Source organism: Callospermophilus lateralis, chromosome 3 (genome assembly GCF_048772815.1).
Source record: "Callospermophilus lateralis isolate mCalLat2 chromosome 3, mCalLat2.hap1, whole genome shotgun sequence".
Lineage (NCBI taxonomy): Eukaryota > Metazoa > Chordata > Mammalia > Rodentia > Sciuridae > Callospermophilus > Callospermophilus lateralis.
In genome coordinates, this window is record NC_135307.1 from 73006061 (window position 1) to 73021226 (window position 15166).

The window sequence follows — 15166 nt, forward strand, 5'->3', positions numbered from 1 at the left end:
GGACGTTTCAGGCATATAATTCAATGTCTGAACGTATTTTTTACTTTCTGCCATAATCTAAACTCTGTAAAATGCAGGATACACTGTAGCATGTATGTTAGATACAAGTATTAGAGTTCTTGTCACGATGTTAAAGAAAAATATCACCTTTCACTGAGAGATTAAAGGTATAAGTACAATAATAATAGTAAAATTTGTTACAATGTGCCAGGCACTGTACTGTCTGGTATGTATTTATTAACTCAATTAACAGATTTGTGTCCTGAAGAAATATTGACAGTTGTGTACAAATAGTGTTATAGAAGTTTGTTGATTTCAACCTCATCTTTAAAGGAAAAAATAATTCCAAACTAAGAAAGTGTCTGTATATACAAGAATGACTGAACTTACAATGCATAAATACTGTAGGATATTAATGTTAGTTATGCTCTTGTTTTAAAAGATTGACATATGTGTAGGTACTCTTTCCATTACTATGACTGCTTTGTAAATTACTGCCATAATTTAGCAGTATAAAATAACTACTTATTATGCTTACATATTCTATGACTCAGGAAATAGCTTTTCTCTGCTTCATTATGATATGACCTCAGTGGAAGAGTCAAAGGTCGAGAAACTGGAATCATCTGTGATTTTCACTCTAAGGCTGATGATGATTGAGGCTGAAGGTCTCAAGTTTTATCCTTGTAGTCCTCTCCATGTGGTCTTTTAGCGTGAATTGGTTTGGGTTTCTTTAAAGCCTCTTGATTGGGTTCCTGGGACAAGTATCCCAAGAGAGAAAACCAGGCAGAAGCATTTCACCTTTTCTTGCCTACCCTTAGAAGTCATGGAATGTCAGTTCTGTTGCATTGTATTTATACAGGCAGTAACAAAGTTGCATCCAAGTTCAAGGGAAAGGGAAATAAACCCTCTCTCTTGATGGGGAGAGACAAGTTTCCCAAAGGCAAGGTAGGAACAGAAACATTGCTGTGGTCATTTGTTTGTTTGGGTGGGTGGGTTTTGTTGTTTTGTTTTGTTTTGTTTTTGGAAAATACAACTTCCCACAAGCACTTACATTTCAAAGACCTCCTAAATACTTAAGGGGGGGGATATACAAGATGTATGATAAATATGTGTGATTCCATTTGTTTCTTGTTTTATAGAAAACTATATCCCCAAATCTGCATATTTTTCAAAAATACATAGATTTTAAGTATTACCTGGGTGTTCAGCCAAACAATGATTTGTTCAAATCATGGCTGAAAAACTGGCCCCAATGGCCTGATTCTCAAGAAAAAAATGTTTAAGGGTAATTTACTTAGAAAAATGTCTCTCAGTTATTCACTTTGGATTATAAACCCCTCCTAAAATACATGTGACTCCACTGGAATGAAAGAGTGGCAGCTAGTCTTTGTGTCCTTTCCATATTGGAACTTGGCCACTGAGCTTGCCCACTTGGCCACTGACTGGATATTGTCTCAGTTAATTTCAGAAGGCTGAGAATTGTAAATGTTTCTTTTAGGTCATCGACTTAAGTGTTACTCAGTTTGTGTTCCCATAACAAACACATAAAGGGGGACTTTTCTTAAGCCTTCTGGCACTCTTGTTTAGTAATTCAGGATGCCTAGAATGATGAAATAAATTCTGGTCCCCTTGATAATCAATAAGCTAGTGAATTTTTTGGAATCTTAAGTTCTAGTGACTTCTTTTTATATCCTGGTATCAAAATCCTAATGATGGCCTTATTAATCAGATGACCTCTCTAAGAAATCTCTTTATATTATGAAATTCTTCCTACTCATGTTTACTTGATATGATGATAAAATTAGTTTAGTCATAGAAATAGAATTAGTTCACTCTGATGCATGAGGTTTATTTGCCTAGTATAAGACTAAAAAGTTGGGGCTGGGGATGTGGCTCAAGCGGTAGCACGCTCGCCTGGCATGCGTGCGGCCTGGGTTTGATCCTCAGCACCACATACAAACAAATATGTCCGCCGAAAACTAAAAAATAAATATTAAAAAAAATTCAAAATTAAAAAAAAAAAAAAAAGACTAAAAAGTCAGCTACCTCCATGAACAGTGACATCATATGAAAAGAAATGTTCTCAGAACAGGGCAAGTATAACCAGTGATCCTCTTCTCTCTGGGTAATTGAAATTTTCATGCTTTATAATAATGCAAAGGTCACTTGTTTTTACTATTGTTTTTGTTCTCTTTTGAACAACAAAAGGATACATCTTTATTTTTTAAAGAAGAAATTCATGACTAAAGCCCCATAGCAGTTTCAAAACAAAGTCCTAAAGTAACTTCCTGAAATTAACTTGGAAATAGAAAAATTCCTAATTCTTTCTAACAAAAAGACATTTGTGCCAGATGTAGTGGCACATGCCTGTAATCCCAGCAGCTCAGGAGGCTGAGATAGGAGGATGCAGAGTTCAAAGCCAGCCTCACAATTTAACAAGGCCCTAAGTCTCTAAAAAAAGGCGGGAGGCAGTGCGCAATGGTTGGGGATGTGGCTCAGTGGTTAAGTGCCCCTGGGCTCAATGCTTGGTACAAAAAAAAAAAAGGCATTTTTCTTTTATTGGCTAGATTTAGAGAGGAAACCTAGCTACATATGTATCTATAAGGTAACTGGAAAAGAAGACATTAATAATGAAAAGATACTTTAATTCTCAGCAGGATGATATCAAATGCCATTATATGACATTCAAAAATGTCATATAATGGCATTTAAACTACATATAATTTATGAATAAATATTTCTGTCATTTTATTTTACATGTCATTTGGTTCTTAATCCTACTAATCCTATCTATTATACATAAATCCCTGAATGTGTGTGTCCTTAACTTTGTTTCATTTTAGATAAAAGGCATACATCAAATTCGAGGGCTATAGAATTTAATCAAAGAAGGAGTATTAGTATATTGTTTTACTACCTGTAATCCTGAAACACTCTAAGATTCCTAGGTATTTTAATTAACAATTTGGTTCTTCCTTAGGATTTGAAGGATGACAGTTTGTTATTAATCCTGTCTCCCTATTAGAACGGTGGTTGGCAGTTCCAATTGTAGGCACAGATTTTGTTTGTAGAACTGAGGTCTTACTGGAAAATGAAGAACCAGAGAGGGTTATGGTTAAATGGTTCCCATTTCCATTACTTTCAACCTCGTACTAACTTTTCATACAAACTTTTCATACTAATTGCCTGAAGACATGGAAAGGTTGTTCTCATACACATGGAAAGGTTGTTCTTAACACTGCTGAGAAGTGTTGTAGAGAATCATCTGTTCCTTCAATATTAAAGCTATTGAGAATTCTTGATCTCCACTTTAGCTTTGCCCTCAGCTATCAGTACTCTAGAATTGCTTTACCTGTCTCCTAGGCCAGCTTCATCAAACAGCACTTATCCTCTACCACAACTTGCTTCTTACTTCCTTAGCATTAACTCTGCTGGCATTTCACTGAGAGAAGAGAACTGTTCCATCAGTGCACACCCCCACTTTCCTCTCCAGGCCTATAAATTAATTCATATCTGAATTTATCCTTGCCTCCTTCCCCCTAGTCTTAGAGGGTGATAGATGGCCCACCCAGTTCATCCCAACTAATGCCTCTCTCTAGCTGTGAGCTTGATGCCATCTCTTTCAGCATTTTGGATCATCTGTCTCATCATTTCTTTCTCCTGAATTTCCCGTGTTACTCTTGCTAGCTACTGCCTTGGAGTTTGAAAAATGTTCCCCATTGGAGATTTTTCCTATTACTATCCTGTCCCTACACCTTTCTATCATGAATTGCTGTTTTGTGATAACAAGCCACTGTCTCCACCATGTGCAAATTAATTCTTCATCCAGTGGATTAGCTTCTTGCTTAACCCTTCCTCTAATACCACTATGTCAAGAGTCACCTGTTAAGACCCAAAGGGTTGGGCTGGGGATGTGGCTCAAGCTGTAGCGCGCTCGCCTGGCATGCGTGCAGCTTGGGTTCGATCCTCAGCACCACATACAAAGATGTTTGCTGGGAGCCATCAGCCAAGTAGGTATGACAAATTCCTTGCCAGCTTACTCCCATGCTGTCTAGTGGAAGGACTTCTGAAAGGTGACCTTGCTCAAGGACCAGGGCAGGATCCGTGTTTAGGGTGTTCCCCCTTTAGAATAGGGCAGTTTAGCATAATAGGAGATTAGGGTGTTCCCCCTTTAGAATAGGGCGTATCCTGCTGCTGAGTTCCTCTTGAGTGCTTAGGGTCAGACAGTATATTTTGGGAGACAGAAGCCCATGCGGTGTGGATTTGGGCAGAGAACGTGGATTCCCCCAGAGCGTGTTTGTAGACGGCCGGTGTGAGCTCGGGAATAAAGAATTGCTGTTTGAATCTACAAGCTGTGTGGAGACTCGTGATTTGTGCCCAGCCAGAGACTGTGGCAGATGTTGTGTCCGTCAAAAACTAAAAAATAAATATTAAACAATTCTAAAAAAAAAAAAAAAAAAAAAAAAAGACCCAAAGGGTAGACATTAGACTCATCAGTTCTTTAGTTACTTTATTACTCTGTGGCATTTATTCTTGCCTTTCTATCTATAAACTCTTCTCTTGGTGTGTTAGTCAGCTTTCTATATTTCCTGCTATTTACAACTTTCAGTTAATGATTATTGTATATATGAATGAACAAACTTGGAACTGAACTGCTTGCTGTTCCCAAAATATAGCCAAAATGATTTCTAGCCTCTGTGTCTATATTCAAAAAATGAATATCTCTCCACCCTGAACTTATTCACAGCATTTCTTTGCTTGTCTGTGGCTTCTACAACAGAACTCTTAAGGATAGGAATTATGTAATATTCTTCTTTCTACTGCTATATGCATAATATAATGGCATGAATAAAGGATTGAGCTGGCTCTACACCCTTTCAGAATATAAATCTCTCTCTTAGTGTAAATACCTTTAACCAGGTTTAATTATATAGGACTCCTCTTATCACTTCTCTTATGGCATACTTGGGGCATAAGATAATGTTGCTTAACATAATCACTTATAGATGCATTTTTTTATATATATTTTATTTTTTAGTTTTCGGTGGACACAACATCTTTGTTTGTATGTGGTGCTGAGGATCGAACCCGGGCCGCACGCATGCCAGGAGAGCGCGCTACCGCTTGAGCCACATCCCCAGCCCAAGATGCATTTTTATTATTAAAATGAATGCTTGGGGAAAAATGCTTAATGACAGCACAACAGTTTATGTTTATATGGTTGACTGAATTATTTTGGCTTTAGGTTACCCTAACATGCATGAAATGTTTCAGTGAAGGCATATTTTTTTTTTATCATAGTCGGGACTTGAGTCTGTGAAACCAATCCAGAAAAGATAAGTGATTCTGTCAACTGTTCAAATGTTGTGTTAAAACAAAAAATTACTTGAAATAAAATACTTCGTTCATCACTTTTTTTTTCTGCATGAGAAAATATAGAAACAAGACATTAAAGCTAGGTTTAGAAAGGACAAAAAGCCTAAGGCTAATAATAGTACAGTGTGCTAATTGGGGGTGGGGAGGACTGGATTCCTAAAATATTTTGATTTGTTACTCATTTTGATACATATAAGAAACTGTCAAATCTAAAATGCAACCATAGTGAAGAAACAGAGGGATATGATAACCAAGATATTTGTAAAGTTATATTTATACACAGTAATGGAGATCTCTAAGTAATGTATAAACATGCAGCTGCTTCTCAGAATTCCCATAGGAGCAACCTTTGAAGTTCAGGGAGTGGCTGAGGGCTCCTTTGATCTTCTCAGTCTTTTTTGCACTTCAGGGAGTTTTGAAGGAGGGTAATCTTGCTTATCAGTGAGACCTATTGTTAAGCAAAAGAAAAAGCAACTTCCTAGCTTTATTGAGATAGGTAGTGCAGGTGAAGGGCTTTTCTGGGACTGAACTGCCACTTTCCAGAAGTAATTAGATGGTACAGCCCCTTTGCATCTTGCCTAATCCACTTCCAGTAGCTTTCCCATTGGCTAATTGCTGCTGGTCTTCCTTCAGTTTTAAAACATTCTTTGAAACAATTGCTTACATATAAAGAAATTCATCTTATAAAGATCTTTAAAAATTTGGGGGGTATTTTAATGAAAATAATACGTGCTTATTCAGATAAATACTGAAAACTGTAAGGAAGAAAGTTTTTTATACATGATGATGATCCTCAGAGATAATCGCAGTATACATTTGGATACATTTCCTTTCAATCTTTGTATTATGTAAGCATCTGAGAGAGACCAGCTTATTTTACATTTGCAATTTGTATACTTCAAGAACAATGTCATGTGAATATTTTTCTCATATCTTTAAAGATTATTTATAAACATTTTATGAATCATTTATTTACTTCCCTATGGTTGGATAGAGATATTTTATTTTTTAGAAACAGCCAGGATCTTAGAATGGGGTTTTTCCCCCACAGAGGGCTTGAAAAATTAATTTGAAAACCTCTTAAAAAAATACACACACACACACAAAGGAAAGGATTTAGTTTAGGACTTCATGCTAGGTTAATGCTCATAGTATCCCCAGGACCACCACCATAGCTACATGTTTATCATCTTTATTTTAGTATTCACTAACATCAATGGGGATACCTCTTTAGAGTTTTAGGGAGGTCAGACATTATCAAGTTATCTCAATTATTCATCCACTTATTTGTTCATTCCATGAGCATCTGTTACTCCCTGCTAGGCATTATAAGAACCAAGGCAAATAGGACCACTTCACCCTTGTTGTCATAGAGCCTACAATGTAGACAGGGAGAAGAGTAATTAAGCCAGCAGTTTCTATAACATCCAGAAAAAGGCTACAGTAGGGAAAGTGGTGACTAGTAGGAGTGCACACAGCAAGGGCACCTAAGGTTTGCCAACATAGCAACATTTAGTCAGAGATTTGGAGGGTAATGCAGGAATTTGTTAGACAAAAGAGAATGGGTGGGTCTCTTTTAACAAGAGAACACCTGAGGTGAAGCCTGGTAAAAAGCAGAATGCCTAGCAGGCAAGTGAGGCAACCATAGAGAAACTTAGAGAAGTGGAGAAGCGGAAACCAGTCACCACTGGCCTTCTCAGCTACCAGAAGGTTTTAGGATTTAGTATGAGGTGCACTGGGAATCTGTTGAAGATTTCTCCTTGAAAAATCTCACTCATACTGCACTCTGGAAAACAGATTGGGATTGACAGTGTGTGTGTGGTGGGGGGAGATAAGAGAGACAGAGGTTATTGCAAAACTTTAAGCAGTAAAACCAGCTCTTCAGTTGCAACCTTGCTGAGGAAATCCTACAGGAGATGCCAGAGGTGAATTCTGTAACCATTCTTCATTCCAGTCAGTCATTTATTACATTTAGCTTCTGGTCCTATTCAACCAACCTAGCATGTATTAAGAACATTAATAAATGGTTTTTGCTTTGTTTGCTCTTTTCTATGTCTGGAGAAGGAATCCATCATCTGACACTATTTTCCTGTTTCTCCAAAGAATTATGAGCAGGAAAAGTATCCATCCTAAGAAATTTCCTCACTCTTTTTTAATGGTACAGAGGTCCCCAGCTTTCCTAAATTCATTCAATGAGATGCTGAATACTGAGCTAGTTGCCAAAATCTTAGTTTTCTTTAGAAAAGCTTTCTAAGCTTGCACAGTCCACGAAATTCCTGATGTGTATAAAAAGGGGAAGTATCTCAATTCTAGCAATATAAGGAACATGGTGGTCTCCCCCATTAAAACACTAATACATCTTGGACCTAAAAACATGGAAATACAGGCAAATGAAAAAAACTACTGTAGAGCCACCAATAAATAACTGTTAATATTTTGAAGCAATTCCATTTTAACCTTTCTTTTTACTTTTGCAGTGTTGGGTATCAACCCAGGGCTTCATACATGCTAGGAAAGCATTCTATCACTGACCTGCAACCCCAGTCCTCTATTTTAGTCTGTGTATAGTTCCAGGAGGATTGCTCTCAGGTTCCTGTGATACACCTTCCCACACACACAAATATAAATTCATATACTTGATTTTTCTAAACTCAACATCATATAAATTCATCATAGAAAAAGTGCATGCTCTTTTAAATATTACAATAAAAATGTTAAGCAATGCAACAGATTTCAATCTAATGCAATACAGGACAATGCTTATGGTGGCACCAATGTTTGCACTATAAACAATGCTGTGATAAGCAGTTTGAGCATAAAATTTTGGGGGTGCTTAGGATTGTGCCCTTAGAGTAATTCTTAGAAGCAAACCTAATGATTCTTTTTTAAGGCTCTTAATACATATTGCTCGATTTGATTTACAAAAAGTGATGTGCCCAGTTTATATCTTCACTAGCAATATAAGAGTACCTGTTTTAATTAGGTGCTGGGAGCCATCAGCCAAGTAGGTATGACAATTTCCTTGCCAGCATACCCCCATGTTTCTTTAGTGGAAGGACTCATGGAAATAGGACATTTTGCAGCGACATTGCATGTAAGGTGACCTTGCTCAAGGACCAGGGTGGATCTGTGTTTAGGGTGTTCCCGGTTTAAGATAATCTGAGTTTGGGGTGTTCCCCGTTTAGAATAGGGCATATCCTGCTGCCTGAGTTCCTCTTGAGTTCTTAGGGTCAGACAGTATATTTGGGAGACAGAAGTCCAGTGGAGTGGTGGATTTGGGCAGAGAACGTGGATTTCCCTAGAACGTGTTTGTAGAAGGCCGGTGTGAGATCGGGAATAAAGAATTGCTGTTTGAATCTACAAAGCTGTGAGTGGCTCGTGATTTGTGCCCAGCCAGACTGCGGCAATTAGGCAACATTAAAAACTCAGTTAATTTGATACTCAAGGGGAAAAATAAAATATTAAAGAACGTCAATGTTGTTTTTATATGCCCATAGTAACTAAGTAAGAAAAAAGGAGAAACTAACTATAGGGACATCAAGGCAGACCTACACTCATAGACTAATTGACTGCATCTTCTTTCTATAACTTGGTAAAGTAGGAAGTTAGTATAAGGGTTTTAGAATTCCTTTAAATTATTTGAAAATTGTCTTTGTGTATCTATTTCTGCTTGACTGCTTCTTCTTAACTTTAGGCCACAGTATTTCATAAATGAGGTTAGAGATTTGAAAGGATACAGTATATTACAAACCATAGCAGTATTAACATTAGTTTATGATCTGTGTAATTTGGGTATATGCCTTTGAAGTTCATTTTGTAGCAAATGAATTTCAGATGGGAAAAGTTAAAGGCTGAATATTAAATCAATAAAAATTATAATGACTTAACTAGAGAAAACACAAGAGGGCAATCTTGCACAGCAATAAAATATCTTTGCATAGGATAAGAAATAAGTCCACATTTTTAGTCAACTATGATTTTTTTTCAATAGAAGACATTTAAGGTCTTGTTGGTGTATATTGTCTTTTTATTAACTGTTTTATAAAAGTTAATTTTATAAAGTAATTTTTGCAAGGAAATTTAGAGTTGACATCCATACAACAAATTTTGCATACATTTGAGTTGTACTTTTTTTTTTTTTTTGAAAGAAGTAAATCTATTTTTCATTAGCTACTATATATATTTCCTGGTTTCAATTTGTAGAAAAGCAAGGAAATATAAGATCTGATATATGATACACCTAAAAATATTTTTTTCCTAGTAGATTTACTATATTTTTCAAAAGAAAAACAGCTTCATTCTTTTTTCTAATTAAGAACATATGATCCCATAAACCTCAGTGAATGAGACTATTTTTTTAAAAAATTAATTAATTGCCAAAGGAAGAGCACTATCTACTTATTAGATCATGATAGACAAATGATATTTTAGTTATTTTATTTCCTTACACTTATATAGAACTGTAATTGTAGTTAGTTCACTAGAAAATCAATGGCATAAAGAAAAAGGAGGTTTAAGATAATTGCACACACTTTGTATGTACAAATTCTCCCAGACAGAGAGAAGGGAAATTGCATGGAAACGGAAGGAAACCCTCATCGCTATACGAAATCACATATATGAGGTTGTGAGGGGAAGGGGGGGGGAGGGAGAGAACGGAACAACAACAGATGAGGTAGAGAGGGAAGATGGGAGGGGAGGGGAGGGGGGATAGTAGGGGATAGGAAAGTCAGCAGAATACAACAGTCACTAATATGGCATTATGTAAACATTGTGAATGTGTAACTGATGTGATTCTGCAATTTGTATTTGGGGTAAAAATGGAAATGCATAACTCACTTGAATCAAATGTATGAAAGATGAAAAAAATAAATAAATAAATAAAAATTCTCCCAGACCTTGATTTCATCCATAAAACAAATGCAGAGCTAGTTTTCATACATTCGCATCCCCGCTGTCCTCCCCGCAACTCAAATTATTTCTGTGCCAAACTGCATAGAAGGGAAAAAAAAAAAATGAAGTAGAGTAGGTGTTTTTCTTAGCACACTAATGAATGGAAAGAAGCCCTAAGAGTTCTGTGATGAAGTACCTGATACTAAGAAAAGCAATATAGCATAGTAGTTAGTTGTTTGGAATTTGAAAATTCTCAGTCTCTACCATATACTAACTAACTGTGGGACTTTTGGCAAGTTTCTCTGTGCCTTATTTTCCTCATGTGTGTAATGCAGTAATAATGGAATCCATCTCTTAAAGATTGTCATGAGACTTCAATAAATATATAAGGGCTTAGGGCAGTGTCTGGTACAAAATAAGCATTATAGATATTTGCTCTTATGCAAGGGAACCTAAGAAAATCACTAAAGGAAATAGAATGCATATATTATAATACCAAATATAGACAAATATCTTTTTGGACATGCAGAAAAGGCTAAATAGAAGGTTCTAAAAGAATATAGATTCAGATTATAACCATTTTTCAAGCAATACACTCAACTAATGTTTCCCCAAGTTCCTAGGGAGAAAAAAACGGGAAATTAGCAACAGCAACTTAATAAATTTTAACAGTTTTGCTCATGTTCACTGTGTAGAAAACCATACCTGTTTCTCCTTTTATGAGGAATCTTCAGTTATTCCAAAGAACTTTTGTTTAATCCTCTAAAAACTCTTTATTAAAGAGTCCTCAAAGTTCAGTACTGTTACTGACAGGATGCAAACTGGCAAGTATTATTTGAACAGTGGAGTTAGAATATGACTTTTCCGGACGGGGGTTGTGGCTCAGTGGCAGAGCACTTGCCTAGCATGTGCGAGGCACTGGGTTCGATTCTCAGCACCATGTATCAATAAATAAAATAAAGGTCCATTGACAACTTAAAAAGAGATCATTTAAAAAAAAAAAAAAGAATATGACTTTTCCAAAAGGGCGAGTGATAGAGGAAGTTTCTTTAACAAAACTTATTTCTGACATATGCAATATGACTTGCAGGGGAGGATAGTTCATTCATGTCACGTTCATAGTCACAAAATAGTCTCTTTTTGGGAAAGAAAATCCCTGATATTGGAAACCCAGGGCACACAAACTTTATTCCTACCACTGTCTATTCTGTTCTCCATCATTCTGTTTGTTCTTTGGATGAGTTTCTCATTCCCATTATCATGGATTCTAAGTTGCTTAAAAAAATCTGAGAGAAAACATGAATGAGTGCCGCAGCCCGGCTGGCTGGGCAAAATAACCGAGGGGTGACGAATAACTTGTGTACGTTGATGCAGCAGGAATGGAAGCCGTTTATTGTAGGATAACAGAGGTATTTATATATTTTACACAGCTTATCTAATTAGCGTAAAATAGATACAGCAGTCAACCAATAAGGAATCTCCACACTTAATGGCTCGCTTTTGTTACTTCACAAACCACTCCCTCTGGCATTTGGCCAGGCGCCATCCAGACTTGTTTACAGACTCTAACAAATGAGTTATTAAGAAACTATTAACTACATTGTGGGCTGGGGGTATAGCTTGGTAGTAGAATACTTTCTGAGTATGTACAAGGCTCCAGGTTTAATCTCCAGCACTGGAAAAAAATAATAGAAAGGTAAAAACTATTAACTATATTGTACATTTTCTTTGCATTAGTCCATGAATATTGTAGTTTCCACTTAGAAATGATAATAGCAAGTTAAGCGCTTGTGAACATTTCTACTGAGATCATTTTAGAATATCAATAAAAATGTCTTATTGTTGTGGCACTTGAACAATCCTAAGTTCTGTTGGGGGCCTGAGAACAGCCCAAGGTGTTGGAAGACTGTTGCTAGGGCAGTCTGTCTGGTTGACTTTATTATAATGTAATTTCATCTTTGTGTCCGTTGTTTTACTGCGGTGATTAAAAGACTTGACAAGAAAAATTTCAGGGGAGGAAAAGTTTATTTGGGGGCTCACAGTTTCAGAGGTCTCAGTCCATAGATGGCGGGACTCCATTCCTTGGGGCTTGAGGCGAGGCTGAATATCAGGGAAGAAGAGTGTGGTGGAGGAAAGCAGCTCAAGACATCGCACCAGGAAGCAGAGAGGACTTCACTCACCAGACACAAAATATGTACCCAAATGCATATCCCCAGTGCCCACCTCCTCCATCCACACCCCATCTGCCTTCAGTTGCCTCTCAGTTAATCCCCCTGAGGGGATCAATTCACTGTTTGAGCTCTCTTAATCTAATCATTTTACTTCTGAATATTCTTGCATTGTCTCACACATGAACTTTTGGGAGAAAAGTTTAAACCATAGCACTTGGTGAATTACCTAAAACCTACAGTTTCAACTTTCCTCATTTTGGCATTTAATTTCCAGGTCTGATCTAAGTGGATCACACTAACCAAATTTACAAAAGACTCATATCTATCTATCTATCTATCTATCTATCTATCTCATGATCTCTTCAAAAGACAAACAATCCCTATTCTCACTGAGCTTGAGGGAGAGAAGCAATTACTTGTGCTACTATTACTAACTCAAGTAAAAAAGAATTTTGGGAGGTATAGTGCCGCTGTCCGGCTGCAGCAGAATAACTTGTGTACGTTGATGCAGCAGGAGTGGAAGCCGTTTATTGTAGGATAGGAGTGGTATTTAAACATTTTACACAGCTTATCTAATTAGCATAAAATAGATACAGCAGTCAACCAATAAGGAATCTCCACACTTAATGGCTCGCTTTTGTTACTTCACAAACCACTCCCTCTGGCATTTTGCCAGGCGCCATCCACACTTGTTTACAGACTAACAGTATAGAGCAAGTGATTGGGCATGACCATTTGTAGATTATGAAAAATAATTTTTTAAAAGTTTATAATTTGGCCTTTTGTTTAGTTAAACATGTGTTTTCATACTGTAATAATTCTCTGTTTCTATCTCTATAATGGATTTGTCCATTCTATAATCTTTTATAATTCACTTATCAGGTTTTTAGTTATTGGGTATAATCTACTTATCAGGTTCTCCAACTTCAAATTACATCTTTAACTTTCACTTTTTTCTACACTTATACAAGCTACTTCCAATTGTTGACATATTTTTTCTTAAATAAACTAATCTACATATCGCAGTATATATAAGGAGCTCTTTCAGCCTAGAATAGTTCTATCTTTTCACTATGTGTTAATACTGATAGTCAAGGTTTTTGTGTTGAGAGCCATGGGCCAGCAGGTCAGAATGACACCTGGCATTTGCCAGAGGGAATGTTTGAAAGGTGACGCCAGTGAACCATTGAGATGATGATTTGAGTTAAGCTATATATAATTGCTGTGATGCTGGATTGATTGTATTGTATATTTGACCTTTACTGTCGGGCAATGGCGGCTCTTGCTGCCTCGGCACCCGCTACTTTGGAGTTTTAGCGGGGATTCCCGTTCCCATTGGTTGGGGAAGTGCCAGAGGAGGGATTTCCGGAGGAGGGATTTCCAGTTGGTGTGTGGTGTGTCCTGGGAGAACGCTGCATGCCTGGCGTTCGAGGGAGTGCAGAGAATAAAGGAGTTCCTGTTTTGAACCTACAAGGCTGTGTGGCGGCTGGGTTATTTTGTGCCCAGCCAGACTGCGGCATTTTTGAATTTGTGGGTTCCTAGTACCCTCTACAAACTCATGTCAAAAACAAAATAGATCATTAGGAAGTTAACATATGCTCTCTTCAAAGGTCTGTGCCTTTAGAATAAATAGCCCCATCAGCGGTATACAAGTTTATTATTATTCATTATTCATAATAGCCAGGAAGTAGAAACACCCCAAATGTCCACAAACAGATAAATGGATAAACAAAATGTGATCTGTACATGCAATGGAGTATTATTCAAGTTCTGATACAAGCTACAACATGAATGAACCTTGAAGATAAAGGTTAAGTGAAAATAAGCCAGAGGCAAAAAGGCAAACATATGACTTTACTTACATGAGGTACTAAAGCATAAGAAACAAAATCAGGAATCAATAAATGGGATGGTATCAAACTAAAAAGCTTCTTCATAGCAGAGGAAACAATCGAGAATGTGAAGAAAGATCCTACAGAATGGGAGAAAGTCTTTGCCATCTGCACTTCAGGTACAGCATTTATCTCCAGGATATATAAAGAACTAAAAGTACTTAACACCAAAAACAAACAAACAAAAACAAAACCCTACAAATAACTGAATCAATAAATGGGCAATGGAACTGAACAGACACTTCACAGAAGAAGAAATATAATCAATCAACAAACATATGAAAAAAATGTTCAACATCACTAGCAATTACGAGAAATGAAAATTAAAACTATACTGAGATTTTTATCTCAATCCAGTCAGAATGGCAAGAATACAAATAACAATAAATGTTGGCAAATATGTGCAGGGAACAGGCACATTCATACATTGCTGGTGGGACTGCAAATTGGTGCAGCCACTCTGGAAAGCAGTATAGAGATTCCTCAGAAAACTTGAAATAGAACCACCATTTAACCCATTTATCCCACTCTTTGGTATATACCCAAATGACTTAAAATCTTTATTCTACAGTGATACAGCCACATCAATGTTTGTAGCAGCTGAATTTAATATAATAGCTAAGCTATGGAACCAGTCTAGGTGCCCTTCAGCAGATGAATGAATAAAGAAACTGTGGTACATATACATGATGGAATAGTATTCACCCATAAAGAAGAATGAAATTATGGCATTTGTTAGTAAATGGATGGAACTGGAGACTATCATGCTAAATGAAATAAGCCAATCTCAAAAAAATCAAAGGCTGAATGTTCTCTCTGATATGTATATGC